Source organism: Felis catus, chromosome B3, assembly GCF_018350175.1.
Source record: "Felis catus isolate Fca126 chromosome B3, F.catus_Fca126_mat1.0, whole genome shotgun sequence".
Taxonomy (NCBI): domain Eukaryota; kingdom Metazoa; phylum Chordata; class Mammalia; order Carnivora; family Felidae; genus Felis; species Felis catus.
The window spans coordinates 136,597,478-136,612,505 of NC_058373.1; the positions used below are offsets into that span (position 1 = coordinate 136,597,478).

General features: G+C 52.5%; 2 long non-coding RNA genes across 2 annotated transcripts; one reads left to right on the plus strand and one right to left on the minus strand.

Annotated features, from left to right (window-relative positions):
• Positions 1-235: 235 nt before the first annotated feature.
• LOC102900003 lies at positions 236-10,723 on the minus strand. Its single transcript, XR_002158934.3, has 6 exons — positions 8,988-10,723; positions 5,586-5,743; positions 2,810-3,054; positions 2,167-2,217; positions 1,293-1,812; positions 236-1,060 (listed from the first exon to the last, which is right to left on the minus strand). It is a non-coding gene; the product is annotated as an uncharacterized LOC102900003 (long non-coding RNA).
• A 112-nt stretch (positions 10,724-10,835) lies between these two features.
• Positions 10,836-11,560, plus strand: LOC105260678. The gene is made up of 2 exons (XR_002158936.2): positions 10,836-11,089; positions 11,343-11,560. It is a non-coding gene; the product is annotated as an uncharacterized LOC105260678 (long non-coding RNA).
• The last annotated feature ends 3,468 nt before the right edge of the window (positions 11,561-15,028 follow it).

Consider the following 15,028-nt stretch of genomic DNA (forward strand, 5'->3'; position numbering starts at 1 on the left):
AGAAAGTTGCTACATCACACTGAGGGAAGGTTGAGAGCAGACAAGCAACTCAGACTGCCAAAGCATCCGCTCAAAGAGGGAAGTCCTGCTGGGTCCAATGTTGTTATAAAGAGTTTGTGTAAGGGGCGCCTGGGTGGCTCAGCGTCCGACTTCGGCTCAGGTCATGATCTCACAGTTTGTGAGTTCGCGCCCCCTGTGGGCTCTGTGCTGACAGCTCGGAGCCTGGAGCCTGCTTCGGATTCTGCGTCTCCCTCTCTCTTTGTCCCTCCCTCACTCATTCTCTCTCTCCTCTCCTTCTCAAAAATAAGCAAATTTTTTAAAATAACTCCAGCGTGAAGACCCCAACCCAGAGACAAAAATATCTGGGGTAGCCACTGAGGCAGCTAAGAGTGGCAGAAGGAACCGGGTGTGTTTAAGAAAGACACAGAAGGGAAGTCTCTTAGTTTTAAGTGTCCCCTCTTCTTCTGGTCTCTAAGGCCACGGTTCAGACGTTAAAACAAGACTTTGTCGCTTCCTGGGAGGGGAGACGGCAGTGGGGACGGTGCGGTACCCTCAGAAGAAACCCAGGGCCCCACTATCGGAGAAGAAGGAAGGTGTGGCGAACCACATCTGTGGGTTCTAGCAGATCATGGCAAAGAGGGAGCCGACTGGACGGGCCGGGTCTCCAGAAGATGGAATCAGAACAAAGGAGTAAAATCAAAAGGGAAGGGAGACTTTGGCCCGCATACAAAAGAATTTAACTAACAGCCAGGACTTCCAAAAGCAGGCAGGACTGGCTTGGCTGGTAGTGAGCTCCCTGTCATTGGGGCATGCAAGCAGGGACTGGGGAGCCACCTGTCAGTGGAAGGCGTGGAAGGAATCCTTGCTCTGAGAGGAAGAAAGAACTAAGATGACCCGGCCCCTCCTACTCTCTCCCCTGGTGACGTCATCCGGACCGGGGCATTGACCACCTTTTTATATGTTCAAATGTCCCCAATTTAAAATTCCGGCCCAGACCACTCTTCTCAGCTCCAGCACCGGGTCGGTCTGCTCCACGGGATGTCCAGTACCTGGAACACACCTGACACACCATGAGTGTTCAGTGAATATTTTCGAAGAATTTTAGATGAACCCCAGCATCCCTGCTTCTCTCCTCCCTTGGTGTTGCCCACTCTGGGCATGAAAACCTTCGTGCAAACCATGGCCCCGTGAGCCTTAGGGCAGCTGGGCCAACTTCTCCCTTCTCTGCTCTTTACCTCCACCCTACCCCCAGGACCCCCAGCAGCACGGGTCAGACATTCTATGTTGCTTACCCTGGTCCAGCACCCTGTCACTGTGCACGCCCTGCCTTGTGTGCCTGCCTCCTCCAAGACCGAGTTACCGGAGGTGGTGGTTGTATCTGGTTCATCACTGCACCCCCGATGGCCAGCCCAGGCACTGGCATGGAGCAGGCGCTCAGACTCCAGGCTCTGCACCAAACTGCAGCGGGCTCCCAGCTCTGATCTTAGCCTGGGGAGACTGGGGCTGGCTGCCCTTCCCCATGCCTTCCTCCAGTAGAGCATGTGTGAAATTAATGAACTGGCTCTTCCAGTGCGAGGAAATCTATTTCGCTTTAATGAAATCCAATTAGTGCTCTCCGTGCAGAGCCCTGGGCCCTTATAGACTAAAGATGCTGCATGAGGGGCCGCCTCTTCCTGTAACCCAAATGTGTCTTCCCGCCTTCGTCTCCCTTCCAGGAACAGCACTGCCAGCAACGATTTTTCGGCTTCTTTCACCCCCAAATGCCCATCTGTTTTCCACGTCTCCCTGTCTCGGGGTCCTTTGAGTGTCACTCTGCAGAATAACACGGAGAGGACACGCTCTCACTTCCGCCACCTACTTAGCCACACGCCCATCCTTCCACCTGCTCATCATACTCCTATCTGCCCACATGTGCATCCACTCAGCCACCCTTCCAACTGAACATCATTCATGCACCCACCTGCTCTCTCCACTCCATCATCCATCCACCCATCACCCTACCCCGCCATTCCCCATGTATCTATGTACACACTCACCCATCCATGCACCACCCATCCGTGCACCCCACCCGTCCATGCACCCACCCTCCATGCACCCACCTGTCCATGCACCCCACCCATCCATCACCCACCCATCCATGCACCCCACCCATCCATGCAAACTCACCCAATGCTCATTTCCTTAGGTGTCTACTTTATGTGAATTCCTTTCCTGAAGCTAAGGAAACAAAATTAAACAAGATTCAGTTACTCCCCCGGAGAGGCTAGCAAGCAACTTGTAGCAACTTTGCTATTCACCTCCCGCCTGAAACTTTTTCCAGTTTCATCAGAGAAAACCAACACAGTGTTGTGGTTAAGAAGAGACGAGTTCTTGCCCCGGAAAAGTTTGGAGTAAAAAAACAGCTCAAGTACTTAGTAGCTCAAGAACATGGACCAACTGCTTACGTTCTTTGTGCCCCAGTTTGTGCCCCAGTTTTCTCGCTGCGATGAGAAATGGAATCCTGGTCTGTATTAAGTGACCATCAAGGGATCAATAATACTATTTTTTAGTGTTGTTACCCTGGTCATTGTCATTTGTTCCTTCATATATTAATTACAGGATGTGATTAATTATGCATTTAATGATTAATTTATACACTAAGTATTTATCATCTACCGTATGGCCCAGCCTGTGCTAAGCTCTGCACACTTCAGAAGTTTACAATCTTATTGTGTAGACAAGACAGACACCCTTGAAATAGCTCCACAGTAATAACAACCACATGAATGGTTGTAATAATAAAGACAGCTAATATCTATCAAGAGCTTACCATGCAGGCGCTGTTCCAAGTGTTTTCCGTATCTGAACTCATTTCAAACTCGTAACCGCTCTGAAGCAGGTCCCAGCGTGCTCCCCATTTTACAGAGGAGGAAATTAGGACAAGAAGAGGTTAAATGTCTCATCCGGTGTGTTAGAGCTGGTGAGTGGAGGACTTGGGGTTTGAGCCATCACAGCAAAGGGGGGGTCAGCTGGAACACGCCTTGGAGTGTGCGGAGGGAGATTCCCGAAGGCAAGCTGCTGGGAGAAGGTGGGCAGATAAAGAAAGATCTTCTTTATGGGTGGGATCACTTACTACACCCCCACCCCCAGCCCCTCACCCCACATGCGGGCCATGAGCCAGCGGCAACAGATTCATCTGTCCCTGAGACTCACCCAGAGACCCTGAATCAAAACCGCCTGGTGCGAGGCCCAGGAATCTGCATTTTGCACATGAGCTCCCACTCGAGGCCCGCCCTCAACTTCACCGCCTACTCCCTGTGTGACGTCAGGCACAATGCTTAGCCCCTCTGGGACTCCGTTTCCCCTCTAGAAAGTGGGGAATGGTAGTATTTGCCTCTTGGCCTGAGACTAAACAAGGCGGTGGAAACTCAAGTGCAAAGGTGTGAAGGCAGGGGAAGGATCCAGTGCTGGGGTACCAGGTGCTGGAGATGCCCTGCAGGTGGAGGGAAGTGTCCCTAGGCGTGCTGGAGGACAGGTCAAGGGCAAAGTGGACACTTCTGGAGCCTGAGGATCCCTTGTGGGCTTTGTGTTGGATTCATCAGGCTCCTTCGAGGTTTCTAGGCCTTCAAAGTACCTGTTGAAACTTAAGCACTGTCCCTTCCTCACTGGGAGACGTGCCTGATGACCTGGTTCTTGGAACCTTCTTCCAGGACACCTAATAGGAGCGTGTGGCCGAGTGTGCTTTGGATCTGATGGGAGGTGGTTTCGAACGCTGCCCTCGAGACCACCCGACATCTGGGACTGGTCCCCACACATCCCCAGCAAGGCTTTCTCAGCCCTTCCAGCTTTGTAAGCAGCACACGGGTACTGCAGGACACAGGACCTGCTTCTGCCAGGTGAGTGACGGGGTCGTCCCGGAGAGAAGGCTCTCTCTCGGGTGGGCATGACTGGGAGTCGCCGTAACAGCGGAGAGATGAAAGCTCGTCCATCAGAGCGCCTGTCACCGTGACTGTCACTGTGAGTGAACACTCCTGGTGGCCCGTTCATTGCCTTTTTGATGAAGAACGTGTCACCTTAAAGAGTGAGGGCAGCATTTGGCCACATCCTGACGTTTCTGAAGTCTGGATCAGTCTGCGTTTGGTCGGGGACACGAGCGAGAACAGGGCTGCAGTGGAGGAGGGGAGGTTTGCTGAGTGGGGGAGGGTCTGGGGCCCGGAGGCTCAGAGAAACTCATCAAACCTCAGCACGAGACCCCTAGAGCAGGGGAGCGGCTAGGTGCCCGGGGTCCCCACAGACAGCACTCACAGATGGGGTGGCTTGAGAAACGCCCCATCTTAGAGAGTGGTTGGCCCCAATCTTCATGGCTTCCTGAGAATGACGGTACATTCCAGTCTCAAAGGAGCTAAGCTGGCCACACTGGTGAGACCCAGCCGGAAGCTGCATTAGTTCCCTGGGCTGCAGGAACAGCACCAGACCCGGCGGCTTAAACGACAGAGACGTATTGTCCCACAGCCCTGGAGGCCGGAAGTCCAAGATCAAGGTGTCGCAGTAGACCACTTCCTTCCGAGGCTGGGAGGGAGAACCCTCTCCAGGCTCCTCCCCGAGCTGCTGGGGTTTGCTGGCCACCTCTGGCATCCTCGGCTGTAGGAGCATCACCCCGATCTCTGCCTTTGTCTTCACAGGGCCGTCTCCTTGTGTGCGAGTCTGTGCCCAAGTGTCCCCTTTGTATGAGGACATTGGTCTTATTGGATTAAGGACCTACCCTAGTCTAGCATGACCTCATCTTAACTAATTATATCCGTAAGGACCCGATTCCCACAGAAGGTCACCTTCTGAGGTCTTGGAGGTTAGGACTTCAGCATATGGATTTGAGGGAAATGCCATTTAACCTGTGACAGAGGGGATTCTGGAAAACCTAGCTCCTAGGCTTAGATGGGTGTGGTGGTAATAAGATGTGGACAGCCCCACACAGAGCTGGCTGAAAGTGATGCTTCCTCATTCATCCATTCATCCATTCATGAAATGTTCACTGAACACCTACTATGTGCCAGGCTCGGTTTGGGGTCGGAGACACAACGATGAGTTAGGTCTTTCCCCTATATTTGTCCTGGGCATGAGTTGACAAGTAAACCCAGAATTTATCATTAATGACAGAATGTTCATGGGAGCACAGAGGGAGGCCAGCCCACTCGGAGACCAGCGATGGCCTCCCTGAGGCGGTGAAGCTTGGGGGGGGGGATCAGTGAAGAAGGCATTCCAGCTGGAGCCACCAGCCGGTCCCAGCAGGCACAGACAGAGGAGCTGGGAGGAGGGGTTCCGGAAGGCAGAGTGCAGAGGCCTCTTGGGATCTCCAACAGAGGACTTGGGGGTGGGGAGCGGGGACGTAGGCTTGCCACGCCCAGTCCTGGACTTCTTCCTCATGTCCTCAAGTTACTTACGGGACAGCCCGGGTGGAAGTGACTTTTACAGAGGTGGCCGGCAAGTGCAGATGGCCATGATGAGTAATTTATGTTCCTGGGGGGGCGGGGGGGGGCGGGGGGTGTTCATCCTGCAGAAGCCCTACTCCTTCCACCCTCATCATGGGTCCCCAGGACCTGGTCTGGCACCTGGCCTGGTGAATTGCGGGCTCAGAATGTTGGAAAAGACCGAGAAGCAGCTTATCTGATCATCTCCGCGCACCCGGCTGCTGCCAGCAGAGGGCCAACGCGAGCGTGTTTGTGTTCAGCAGCCTTCCGAAGCGTCTTTGGATCTCCATCTCACACATCTGTACAATTTGAACAAACAAGTTTAGAACCATTATCTTATTTCACGGGAGGACAGCAGGCGGGGCGGGAAGGAGGTGGTTCTGTCGCTGGTACAGATGAGCGTGAGGAGTCCGCAGAGAAGTCCCCCCGTCTGAAGGCAGGCGGCAGGACCCCGGGGGGGGGGGGGGGGGCGGGGAAGAAGCCAGGAGCCGTGTGCCCTGGAGGTAGGAGTCAGTGTGGGGGACAGGCAGGTGAGAATGGGGAAGAAGCCACGTGGCTGGCTGGGCAGCTCGTTGGCTTTTTGACGAATGGTTTATTCGCAACAGAATCTCAGGCAGGGGCAGGAAGGGAAATGGTGGTGGTCGCAGAGGCCATGGCTGTGGTTCAGGAGGAAAATGCAGGTAGCTACACCCCCCCCCTCCCCCTCCGCCAGAGAAAGCAGTGCGGATGCTCCGGTGTGGAGCAGAGCTGGGGGGATACCCAGGGCAGACGGACTGGGCAATTCTGGAATGCAGAACAGACAAGACTTTCTGGTGGTTGGGTGTGGGGAGGAGGAAGGCACAGGGATGACCCCTGAGGTCCGACCTGAGCATCTACCTGGAAGGTCACGTTTAGTGCTCAGAGCTGGGGGGGGGGGGGAGGGTCTGGTTAGAGATCTGGAGAGTGGCTGGAGGCTTCCATTCGGGACGTTCCAAGTTTGAGACGCCTGACACTTCTGGGCTCTTCCTTGCTTAAGCTCCTTCACCACCACCTCCCCGGCCCCTGTCACCTAAGCCCAGGTGTCTGGTGTGACACAAGGTTTCTATACAGGGCGGGTCTACACAGGCTTCTGGGAAAGCCGGGGGCTGGAAGCATAGCCTGGGGAGTTCCTTTAAGGAAGGAAACACAATCGTGGATAGAAAACTCGATATGAGTGTATGTTTTTATTTGACTGACAAATATTACAATGGAAAGGGGCCCCCGGCAAGTGAGAGACTGAAGCCCAGGTGCCTGTGAGCCCCTCTCACTCTCTCCCACCCCTCCAGGCCTTGGCTGCACTGTCCTTCTGCCTTCTCGTCCTCACTGGTGTCTCCTACTCATCCTCTGAGACTTGGCCTGGGGGCGCCTGGGTGGCTCAGTCAGTTAAGCGTCTGACTCTTGATTTCGGCTCAGGTCTTGATCTCACGGTTCGTGAGTTCGAGCCCTGCATCAGGCTCTGTGCGACAGCCCAGAGCCTGCTTCCGATTCTCTCTCCCTCTCTCTGCCCCTTCCTGCTTGCTCTCGCTCTCTCTCTCTCTCTCTCTCTCTCCCCCCTCAGGCTGAGTGACAGCCTCCTCTCTGACCCTCCAGGTCAGCTGCCTCCTACCCCTTGAGATTATGAGCTCCTCCAAGCAGGGCTGCACTCCCTGGGCCCCCCGCCATCCCCCGCACAAGGCAGATGATACTTAATCAAGGCTATTTGACTGATAATCAATTATCAGCTTTTAGCTAATAGGTAGTTCATTCCAGAGTTCATGTTCCAAAAGATTTGGCAAAACAAAACTTTCGACAGGCAAAAAGCAAGCAAAAGATTCTAATATTTTCAAGTTCATTAAAAAAAAAAAACAACATTTCCTGTGTGTGCACATATAGAGAGTCTGAGAGGGTCGCTTACTTTTCAAAAGGGCTCCCACCTGAGTGAGTCACCTCGCCTGCCATCTGCCAGAGCTCCGGAGGGAAGCCGGACAGGGATCCTTTGTCTCCATCTTACAGGTGAGCCAGCTGAGGCTCCCAGCTGCAGGGGAACTTGCTCCGCCTACAGAACCCTTGGGCTTGGATTCAGGGTCTCGGTGTTTTGGTGTGGGGCGTGGGTAGCAGGAAGGAGGAGGCGTGACCGTGTGAAGGCCACCAGGCACCTGCTCAGTGCTGAACAAGTGCCAGGCCCAGCTATGCCACTGGACAAGACCCGTCCTTGCCCTCAGGAGGCTCACAGTCAATGGCACAGAGGCAGAGAAGAGGCGAGTAACTAAGGCGCCCGAGGAAAGAGCAGAGACCAGGCACTATAGGCCTGCACGTCCTCAGGCCCACAGAGCCAGGCCTGGCCCCTGGAGGGCTCTGGTACTAACTGGGGAAGGAACAGCAACGACTGGGCGATTGATCCCAGGGCCACCAGGGTGGCAGCTTCTGCCCACTGAAAGGGCAAACGCTGGAAGACAGAATGCCAGCCCGGAATTCTTCCTCTGCAAGTTAGGAATTATTCCTTCTGAAATTCTCCCAGCCTTCCAGACCAGCCTAAGCCCCCTTCTCCATGCAGCCTTCCTGGATTCCTTCTGCTGGCAGGATCCGCCCTACCTCCAATTCCCAAGGCATGATACCTCTCTTATGGCTCAAGTCCACGGGGCCACGACATGGTCTCTGGGTCAGTCTTTAAGGCCACTCTTAGAGGGACATCACGGGTGTGACTCAGCTCCCCCTCACCCCCACCTCCTATTACAGGGGGAGCTGACATTTGTTGGGTGCAGGGACACTAGCTGCTTTTCACAGATCATCTCTTGCAACCCCCAGAGCAATGCCCTTGCTGCCACTGTGGTGAGCCTCTCAGCATTCATAGCTCAGGCTTTGAAACCAGTCTTGGGTTACACCCCATCTCCAGGGCTCCCAGGGCAGGTGGACTTTGCACTGGCTACTGAGCCTCCCAGAGGCTGGTCTCTTCCTCTGCTGTAGGGACACCATGCCTGCCTTCCCCCAACATTGGCTGCCCCCACCCCCCGTGGTAACTATGATCATTATAGGAACCAGGCTCAAAACAGGCGGTAATAAATGTATATTCCATCAATGGGCTCACGAACGTGCAACAATGTGCCTTGCCCTTGAGCAAACTTTTTGCGCCTGGAAGGAGGCGGGTGTCAGGGGAGACTTGATGATGCTAACTGGAAGTCGGGTGGTGCTATACTCGAGGCTGGGGGAGGCAGCCACAAAGCCATCCGCCTTCTTGTTTAAAGTGAGTTATAATTCTCCAGGGAACGAGGAACCAGGCGTTTGCTTCAGCAGAGAGAGGGAAGCCGACCACCCCTACCTCTTGTGCCCCAGTTGTGTTCCCAGGCTAATCAATACCTAGTCTCCTGGGGGTCCGGGAGGAGCCTTGCGAGGGACCCAGGCCCGAAGGCACCATCCAGACGAGGTCCCAGCAGATGCTGCTGCCAGGGCACTGAGAGCACTGGCCCTCTTCCCCTGGGTCACTGGTGCCCAGAACAGACCCAGCGGAAGTGCACTGAGTGGTTCCCTTCCACAGAATGATCGCCTTACCTGTCCTTCCGGGGCTACTGGCCTACATCGGGGAGCGTGCTCTGTGCACAGGAATAGCGCCCTGGTGGGGTGGTTCTATGCGGGGTGGAAAGCATCTGGCAGCCACGTTCCAGCCCACTCTGCCTTTTCCCGGCTCTGCGACCTTGAGCTGATGCCCCAGCCTCAGTTTCCCCAATTCTGGCTCGAGGCGGTGGAATTTGCTGTGTCCTACTCACACTCTAAAAAAAAAAAAAAAAAAAAAAAGCTTCTGGGCCAGGGCATTCCGCCTCTTCCTGGCCCCTCAGGGATTCATTTGCATTCTTGGAATAAAATTGTTGACTGTACTTCATGCTCAGCCGCACATTTAAATGCTTAGGCGAGGTTTATTTTGGAGAAGGAACTCTCCGGAATGCTGGCAGGGCGGGCCGCAGCCGCCCGCCTCCCCTCAGAGAGGCAATCAGCCCCCTGCCGAGGCTGGAGGCGGCCGGGGGCTGAGCAGCCCGGACCCGGGGGAGGCGCTGTCCAATGAGAGCCTCGCCCCAGGGGCTGTCTCGAGGTTGTTGAGAAATGTCTCATTTTTATATGTAAATAAATCATTTCCAGAGATTGCTCTGATCACAGCAGGCTGCCGCTAAAATGTTCTAAGTGGCCCTTTGCCACCGTAAACTTTGTTAAGCGTTATCATCGTGTTTGGTTCTGTATTTCTCTGCTGATCTCACAGAGTCATCCACTCCCAGCTTTCTAGCCTGTTCTGCCACTGTTTCTTGGTTGCATACCTCTGGGGACAGAGAGCTCACCACCTCCAGGCCATCCATTCCGCAGTAGGATGCCACTGACTGATGGGAAAGTCTTCTCTCGAAGTGAGCTGGAATTGAAACCCTCTTCCGATAGCGGTCACAGCTACACCCTTGAGCCAGGCCTCGCTCTGGCCTCATACAGCCAGCTCGCCACCTCTTGGTACCTCCTCTCTGTGTGGGACCAGTGCTCAGACGTCCTTGATGGGGCCCGTACAGCCTGCGGCACGGAGCCCCTTCCTCGCCCTCGTCTGCTCTCCCCCTTCCTGACTGGGCTCCGAAGCTGATGCCGTCTGTTTCTCAAATATACAAAACGCCGTCCCGTGTTGGAGCCTTTACACGTGCTATTCCCTCTGCCAGGGTGCTCCTTTCCTGGGCTTCCTTCTCCAGGATCTCAGCTCAAATGTCACTTCCCCAGAGAGACCCTCCCTGGCCATCCAAAGTGTCCCCTAACCCCTATTGCTCTATGACATTTTCCTGTGCCGTTTCCTGTGTGACTGCCACATGACCCAGCACAGTATGGACTTACTTCCGTGTTGCCATCTGCCTAATTTGAACGTGAGCCCCAGGGAGGGGTCTTTGTCTCGTTCCTGCTGTAATCCCAGGTCCGGCCCGCAGGAGATGCCTCATAAATGCTCATTCTAGGAGTGCTCATGTCCTGAGTCTCCTTGCAGTGGGGACACACCCTCAGGCTCGTCTCTGGATATGCCTCCCTTTGTCCACAGCAAGAATGTCCAAACTCACTTAGCAGCAGCAGCTGCTCCCCAAACACAATCTGACAGCGGGCCGAATCTACAAACCAGATACACAGGAAGGTAGTCTGCCTGAAGCTTTGTCCCTGCCTGCCTGGCCCCCCTGGCGCCCCGTGTGGGCCCGCAGGCACCCGCAGAGCTGTCTGGTTTGTGCCTGTCCATGCTCAGGCCCGCCTGGTCTAGCAGCAGCCCCTCATTTTCCTCTGGGGACCCACCCTCACCCGTTCCCAGGCAGCCGGTCCATCGGCCAGGCCTAGCCAATCAGCCGGTGCCACACCCTGGTCACGGCGATTGGCTCGGGAAGGACACGTGACCCCCGCCGGTCTGGAGTCTGGCCTTGGAACTCTTCCTGGAAGCACTGAATAAGAAGTCTGCTCTTTGTGCTGGGGTCGCCGGGCTGGTTGAGTGCAAGCCAGGATCTATGGGCATCAAGAGGGTGGCTGGCTGAAGAGTTGGAAAGCAATGAAGCAAGTCCTGGTGACATTGTTTGGTGTCCTGGATCTGGCTGTACCTGCAACCCTGAACTTTACAGTCACCTGAGCCAACAGATTTCCTACTTTGCTTAAGCCTGTTTGAGGTGGGCCCTCTCTCACTTGTACCTGAGAGCATCCTGACTTGCTACGTCAGGGTCCGTGAACGTGATTTAAGACCATGGCTCTGTGTCACCCTTAAACTCAGGCAGGACGCTTTCGATGCTTTAACTTCTGCTGGTTTGTGAGCGTGGGTGGTAGGGACGACAACAATACCTCTCTCTTCTCTAGTGGTTTTCAGCTTTCGCTAACTTTCCAGAAGAACCTCATGAACAAAATCTCTCTATTTTTGTCTTGTAGATGAGGAAACTCAGGAGCCCGAGGGAATTGCACAAAGTCACCCGACTAAATGACAGAAATGCCTCTGCAAAGGTTTTCAGGATTTATGACACACAGGACAGAGGTGGATCGATATTTTATTTATCTGTTGGTTTGTTGGTTTGTTTATTTGTCTATTGGCTAATACCTGGTCTTTGGGCTTTTTTAAATTATTATTTTAATTACATAAAGAGCTTACATGCCTTGGTAAACAAACACATAAAAAACAATCTTCCGGTAGATAAATGAGCAACGAGGAATTCACAAAAGAAAGGATCCAGGAAGGAAATAAAGCATGGGAAAAATGCTCGGGCTTCCTAGTAATCCAAGACATCCAAATCAAAACAAGCCATACGTACTTGAAAGCAGCCGGAGACAATGTGGAAATTAACGAGCAAGGCTGTGTTCCAATAAAACTTTATTAATAAAAACTGGTGGTAGGCTGGATTTGCCCCTCGGGCCCTGGTTTACCAACCCCGAGTTGTACCATAGGCAAATATTAGAGAAAGAAAATATACCTGAATGAGTTAGCTATAGCGGTGTAAAAAAATACCCAGTTTTAGGAGCTTAAAACAACCGTTTTTATTTCTCCCCCATCTACGTATATGTTGGTTGGTCCCTCTGTAGATGTGAGCCAGTCTTGGCTGATTTCTGGACGGGTGGCTGGACCTGGCTCACCTCTGCCTCATGTGGTCACCTGTCCACGTGTGGCATGCAGGCCTGGGGGTGCTGACGCTGGGCCCAAGTGCCCAAGGCCTCAAGGTCTAGGGTCACAGCGGACACTGTCACTTTCACCACAGCGTGTTCGGAAGCAGGTCACACGGACAGTACAGAGTCACACTCCTGGGACATGGCCGAGGTGGGGTTGGTAGAGAGAGGGCAGCGGCACCAAAATGCTGCTTCAGAGGGAAAGACGCCAGTGTCCCCTCCCCTGCGGAACCAGAGGCCGCCTCGGAAGTCCCCGAGCACTGTTGTTTCTGGACTGGCACTTTCAGGTCCCTGCTCCACTGACCGGCCACCGGCAACGAACCTTAATGTTCATCTTCCTCCCTCCTGCCAATTGTCCTGCTAATTCTGGTTCCTCACTTCCTTACTCGGCTTCCTTCCAATTACTGCGAGGCCTCAATCCTTCTTGGAAGGAAGGAACGAAAGGTAGGAGCTTACATCCAGGAGGCTATGGTCTGCAACTCCCAGAGCAGAAAACTCCCAGAAGGGACCCAGTGCCTGCAGTGCATTCTGGAACAGAGAAGAACCACAGAGGGTGAACATCACCCTCCACCACCGGCTGCTGAGGGGAAAAATGGAGGAGGGGGACCCAGTGCAGGAACTCCAGGGCCTTTCCCTGGCGGGTCTAAAGTTTCCGTACAATGGAGGGCACTTCATTCCAGGTGCCTGGCATAGCTCATTCCTCCATTTTATTAAAAAAAAAAAAATCTTTCCTGGGGCCCCTGGGGGACTCAGTCGGTTGAGCATCCGACTTCGGCTCAGGTCACGATCTCACTGCTCGTGGGTTCGAGCCCCACGTTGGGCTCTGTGCTGACAGCTCAAAGCCTGGAGCCTGCTTCAGATTCTGTCTCCATCTCTCTGCCCCTCCCCTGCTCATGCTCTCTCTCTCTCTCTCTCAGATATAAAAAATAAAACATAAAAAAAAATTTTTAATCTTTCCCATTAAAAAACTCACACACTTTCTATCAGATTCTATCCATGGAGAATGCCATTCTAGAACGCATTCTACAATGCCATGTCCGTGGAAGCAAGGACCAGGTCTGTAGTGTTGGAGCTAGCGCTCCCTGACCTGGTTCAGTTCCCCATTTCCTGCTTCTTCGTGCTTGGCCCATTCCCTTAGGACACCTGCCTCTTTCACCTAATGTAAGTTGTGTCTGGCTCTTACCATCTTACAACACCGAGTGCTGTTTGAAATTCAGATCCTGTCTATGTAGACTCTGTAAGCCGCAGAGTGCTTAGCCATGGCCTTCGCGTGGGACAGAATCCATCCAGCCCAGCCCAGCCAAAAACCACTGCAACACTCCCAGCAGTTGACAGGCGTTGACTATCTTTCCCATGTCAGCTCCTGTACCACGTGCTGGTCCCTAGTCGTCTCTTTCAAACTTCGCAGCAGCCCAAGGAGGTAGCTACAGATGCACTTTCTTGGTTTTTTAAATGGACTTCATTTTTAAGAGTAGTTTTGGGTTTACAGAAAATTGAGGAGATACTACAGAGATCTCCTACATGCCCCACTCACACACACCGTGTCCCCCATTGCTAACATCTTGCATTGGTGTGGTATGTTTGCTGAGATTGATGGGCCAGTGTTGATACGTCACTATTAACTAGAGTCTGTAGTTGGGGTTCACTGTGGTACATTCTATGGGTTTGACCCGTGTATAATGCCACGTATTCACCATTAGAGTATCATACGGACAAGTTTTACTGCCCTCCAACTCCCCCCTTTGTTTAGTCTTGTAAGAAACCACCAAACTGTCGTCCAAAGTGACGGCACCATGTGTCATTCCTACCAGCAGCGAATGCGATTTCTTGTTGCCCCACGTCTTTGCCAGCCTTTGATGTTGTCAGATTTTGATGTTCCAGGTTTGGGCTATTCTAGCAGGTGTGTAGTGGTGTCTTGTTGTTGTTTTAATTGGCATTTCCCTGATGACATATGAAGTGGAGCATTTTTCATGTGCTTATTTGCCATCTGTGTATCTTCTTTGGAGAGATGCCTGTTCAGACTTTTGCCCGTTTTTATCTTGGGTGGTTCGTTTTTTACTGTTGACTTTTAACCATTCTTTATATATTATGTATACAAGTTCTTTATCAGATGTATGTTTTGCAAATATTTTCTGCCCGTCTGTAGCTTGTGTTTTCATTCTCTTAACTGTTTTTTTACAGAGCAGTTTTTAATTTTGGTGAAGCCCAACGTATCAGTTTTTCTTTCATGGATTGTGCTTTTGGTGTTGGATTTAAGAAGCCATGGCCCAACCCAAGGTCACTTGTGTTACCTTCTAGAAGTTTTATAGTTTTGTGTTTTCTATGAAGTTCATGATCCATTTTGAGTTAGTTTTTTTTTTTTTTTTTAGCTTATTTATTTATCTTTGAGAGAGAGTGAGAGAGAGAGCAGGGGAGGGGCAGAGAGAGGGCAGAGAGAATCCCAAGCAGGCTCCATGCTCTTAGTGCAGAGCCCAATGCAGGGGCTGTGAGAAACTGTGAGATCATGACCTGAGCAGAAAACCAAAAGTCAGACACTTAAGCAACTGAGCCACCCAAGCACCCCATTTTGAGTTAGTTTTTATGAAAGCTATAAGGTCAACGTGTAGACCTTGGTTTTTTTCTTTTCTTTTTTTTCGTGTGCCTGTTAAAGAGGCTTATCTTTCTCCACTGCATTGCTTTTGCTCCTTCGAAGCGCAGTTGACTATGTGTGTGGGTCTATTTCTGGTCTCTTTATTCTGTTCCTTCAATCTATTTGTCTGTTTTTTCACCAATCCACATCGTCTTGACTGCTGCAGGTTTACAGTAAGTCTTGATGTTGGGTCGTGTCAGTCCTCTGACTTTGTCCTTCTCCAGTGTTTCATGGGCTATTCTTGGTCTTTAATCTTTCCAAATAAACTTTAGAACCAGTTTGTTGATATCCACAAGATAACTTGCTGCAATCTTGATTGCGATTGCATCCA